Raw genomic sequence first — 5,095 nt, forward strand, 5'->3', positions numbered from 1 at the left:
AAGAGAAGAGAAGAGAAGAGAAGAGAAGAGAAGAGAAGAGAAGAGAAGAGAAGAGAAGAGAAGAGAAGAGAAGAGAAGAGAAGAGAAGAGAAGAGACTGTTATAATTATTTCAACTACCTTGATCACAGTTCTCTCAGTTCCATTAATTGTGCTATTCCATGTGTGTAAGTCATGCTTTGCAGAAAAACTGGAGACAGTTTTTCAAATCCAAACCCAAGAACCTGCAGTATTTATAAAACAATCAGTATTCTTTCAGAGACACAAACTTCAACAGCAGATTAATGGACAGTAAGGGAAATAACTGCACATTTTCCCTCTCCTCCTTCTGAGGAAATAGCTGAATTGTTTCATCCCTGTTTAACTCAGCTTTCAATTTTCACTCAGATCCCATAGCTCAGTAAAAACTCTTTCACCTAAGAAATAAAAGGAAAATAATAAAAAGAACCTCTCAAACAAACGAAATATAAAATCCTCCCAGTGCCAATTTCATTGCCAATCCTTTATGTGAGTTGGACCTAACTGCTTTCTATTGAGAATAAAACAAAACTCCAACTGATGAGGTCGGTAATCTAATTTTGCCTGAAGCAATCTGATAAACAAAATGCCAAAAGCAAAGTGAATATTCTTCAAAGATAATAGGTCCAAGATAGAAATCAGTCTCTCAGGGCTGGAACCAGCTCAACCAAGGACTTGTGCACACAGCTTTCAAGTCCTTTTCAGTCTCTCTCCAGGTCTTGAAACATCAAAAATTATACTAAATACCAATATATAATTTTCTTCTATAATTAATTTTTCAATCCAGGCTGGAATAGTCACAGTAATTAAATTTTCTGTGAAAAATCACAACTATATCTCCAAAGACAATGCGGCTTGATGAAACACCAGGGATCAGAATGAAACATCTGCGTGTAACAAATTCTCCTCTGGCAACAAACTTCAAAGAGCTATGGATGAATGTGGTACCTATTTATGTGTGTACAATACATCTGCATTCAAACCTGTGACAGGAGTTATCAGAAAGTTATTTTCTATTTTTAGCAACACTCTTCCTGTATTCATTTTTCCTTTAACTTTGTCAAAATTAAGTAGACCCAAAGAGGGAATATTGAGCATATCCCATTAGCTTAAGAGAATGTTAAATAAAGAAAATAACAAAAGGATATTCACAATGCCTTTTTGCTCTATGAGGAGGAGGAGGTGTTTCAAGCAGAGGATATGCATTCCTAACTGCAACCAGTAGAAGCCTCAATACCACTTTTTAAATTTAAAAACACATCCCGGACTAATACCAGTGGATAAAGAGCTCCATCACTCTCACCTACCACACTTGTCTCTGGATCCAGGGCTGCACTGAGCCATTCAGCTGATTTTGCTTTCGAGTCAGTGAGGATAGGACTCTCCAGTATCTCATACACCACATTCCTTTCCTCACCGTGAATTTAGAGAGCCCTTTGATCACTGAGCATCCCAGACAACAATCTTACACTAAATACACAAAATTCAAAGGAGATTTGAGACTGAAAGGTTTGGATTGATGCCACTAGGTAGCTATAAAAATACTTTCATAGGCACCTAAATACTTTGAAAAATTAGAACTGGACTTTTCAGTCATTTGATTCATAAATTTTCCTTGTTCTAGTGCATCAGTCAGGACTTTGTACTCCCATATTACAAAAACCATGTTCAAAAAGTTGATCCTTTACCCATAGCTATCATGGCTACTAGGATTTCTTCTCTTCTAGAGTTTCTAATAGCTTTTGAAATATGTATCTCTAGTAACCAAAGGTCCCACTAGTGTGATATGAAATACTGAGCTAAATGTCTTTGGAAAGATGATGCTCAACCAACCAGTTATCAAGGTCATGCCATTATTTGTCACTTTATGGTCTGTTGGTGAATGTGTGAAGGGAATGAGGAATTCACCTCTTCTCCAGATAACTCCCAGTGTGCTACTCTGAAAAAAAAAAAGTAAATGTAGAGGTACTTTGAAATTGCCACAGTGCTTTTCATATTGTTTCACCAAATAACTCTGCAATTTCCTAAATAGCCAATTGTTATTTAATGAGGATGGCTTTGTAATGATTAAAAGTTACATGTTTATGTGGAGTGTTTTTATAATTACTATCATTATTGTTTTAGGCTCAGGTATTATACATTAATTATACTCCTACTTGATAGAAGGCATCAATGAAATTTAATTTATCATATCTCTAAAAGGTACCTGAAGCAGCTCTAAATAACTAAAGATTTATAATGATACACATATAATATAAAATGTTATAAAACAGCATAATATAATATATAATATATAATATATAATTAATACAATAGAATTGAATAAAATTGAATAGAATTGAATAGAATATAATTGAATAATATTATATAAATAATATAATTATTAATATAGAAAATTTAATGTATAATATATATTTATATATGAAAATATTAAATATATTATAGAATATTATATAATCACAGTAAATTTAATATTATATAATTGCAATTAGTTTGGCTCAGAGTTCTGGATTTATCAGACTAAATTTGACAATGCCTGGGTTGTTTGCAGTCCCACCCAGAAGAGAAAAAGGCAGTAGCCCAGCAATTTCTCTTCTGGAGGCAGGATCACTAACAGGAGCCCATCAGGTCATGGACAATCTGTTTGCAGCGAGGTTCAGTGCTGGGAACTAACCTGAGCTGACACAGGAACAGCTGCAGGTCCCAACAAGGGGATGGCAGGCACAGACTGTCTCCAGCACAGACAAAACCACAGATTTTGCGTGTTTTAATCCGTCAGTAAGTGGGCAAAGCAGGAAACTGACTCTGCCCAACATTCTTTTTAGTGTAAGAAAGTATAAACATAATGCTTCCAACCAGCAACACCAAGAAATGGTGTTTATAAATTTATCAGTTCTTTATGGACTAACTAATTAATATCAGCTCCTGAATTTTGTTTTAATTTTTTATTTTTCCTTTTTTCTTGCATAAACAACTTTTCCTACACTTGCCTTTTTACACTTACTACCATGAGTGATCACTGTGCAACTTGCACAGTGCCTCACCTCTGCTACCTTTGCTGCTGGAAGAGTAAATAATTCTGGGGAGGAAAAGACAGGTCCTGAGAGCTGCCAAAGGCATATCATTGCCACCAAACTATGTCTTGCATTTGCAGGTTCAGTTAGTTTGTTTTAATTTCTTATAGTCTGAGAAAGGGGGTGTTCTTCTCCTGAAAAATGAAAAACCCCTGAGCAATTGGAAAATAACAAGGCAGCAGTCTAGACACCCGCCTCACCTTTTCATTAGGCACAGGACTGTCTAATCCCATGGGGCAGCAGCAAGGCTGGTGGTGTGAGATGTTTTCTTTTGCAGTGCATGGGGAAAGCTAAATATTTTTTTCATCTGCTTCATTACTTGGTAAGTGTATCATTAGGTAGCCTTTTCCAAAGGCTTAATTTGAAACCTGAACTCTTTTTCTAGTCCAGTGACACAGAAAAACAATTGCAATACCAAACCACTGAATCTACAAGTCTCTCTAGACCCATCACGCCATCATTGTGCCATTGAAAACCTCATTGCCTTGTAATATTCCATTCATTAAAAGTTTAAAATAGCCTAAAAGAAATATTAGGCAAAAAATTTACTGCACTGAAGGTAGACAGGTGACAAATCAAAGCCATACTAAAAGCACAATGCAAATTAAGAGGGCACTCGACTCTTGTGGTGTAAGCAAGAAGCAGAATTTGAAGCTTATAGCATGCTCTTTTTGACAAAAGTTGGAATACCCAGCTTCCTACAGACTTATACTGCTGCTGCAAGAAACAAACCTGATAGAGAAGAGAAAAAAAAACCTTGAATTGAATAGGGTAGATGGGGAAGAAAGAGATAAAATAAGGAGACAGTGATTTATTTTTCACTGTGTCTCATATTCAATATTCTTACATAAAATATATTTCATCTTAGAGCTCTGCAGAGCTTTGCAGAAATTCTGTGCTGTAAAATCCCCTGTGTAATCAAAAAGCATTTGAGTTAAACATATGCTGGAGAAAATAACAAAGATATTAAATGGTCAAGAGATCTTTAACCTATTTAACTTTTTACTGTACAACCGTGCTTTCCAGCTTTGTTTCTTACGATGACGAATTCTGCTGCGATCATTATGGACGTAATTTCAAGGGAGAAGATTGTATTTAACTGAGGGGAAAAAAGTTTTTGCTATTTAAAATGTTAAAAAAAGGTCAGGTACTTTTAGCAAATGGCAAGTAATTTGGAAAAAAATATGTCCACTGTTCTTACAAAAATTGTTTAAGTTTGCAAATTCTTTCTTTACAGTGCACTTATTTTTCTATACGTGCTAATGCTCAGGAGACATACATACCCCTCATGTTGATCAAACCTGAAGTGCTGGATATCAAACCACATTTTAAAAAGAAGATGACATTGTTCTATGTTTTGTGATTTATTTTGCCAATAAAAATTATAAGAAAGATTACATAATAAATGAGTGCCTTCTTTAGTCTTCTTACATTTTGTGTGCCTGCATATGTGTGAGAAACCCAGACAAAACCATGTGTAGTCTCCAGTGAGCTCCTGAAATGCCAGCCTGTAATTTGGATTGACACCAGGCAAGAAACACTGATGATTTTTGGCATTCCCATGTTTCTGAACTGCCCCTGAATGACTACGGAGATTAGACTCTAAGCTGGAGGATCAAAACGCCCTCCTCAGCTTACAGCTCCAAGAGTTTTGTACCTTAACTCCTACCTGAGACAAGATCTGTGCTTAAACCCGCTCTTTGTTGCCTAGTATGGAAGGAACTGTGATGCCTGAGCCTGTCTGGATGTCCTCAGTCTGGACAATCAGGAGATCTAATACCAGAGTGCTTTTCCTTCCCAGTTTAGTCAATGGGCTACAGAGACCAAGAAAAGAATTCATTTGAGCGGTTTTGTGTGTAATAACTGGGAACATATTTTCCCTAACTCACATCTCTAAAAAATAGAGATCCTTTTGAGCTCCATCACTGAAGAAAAAAACCCACATTCTTTGTCCCTTTTTTAAAACAGGATTTTGATTGATTTTACTCTTCTCTCAGTCTTCACA

Source organism: Parus major, unplaced genomic scaffold (assembly GCF_001522545.3).
Source record: "Parus major isolate Abel unplaced genomic scaffold, Parus_major1.1 Scaffold101, whole genome shotgun sequence".
NCBI classification, from domain to species: domain Eukaryota; kingdom Metazoa; phylum Chordata; class Aves; order Passeriformes; family Paridae; genus Parus; species Parus major.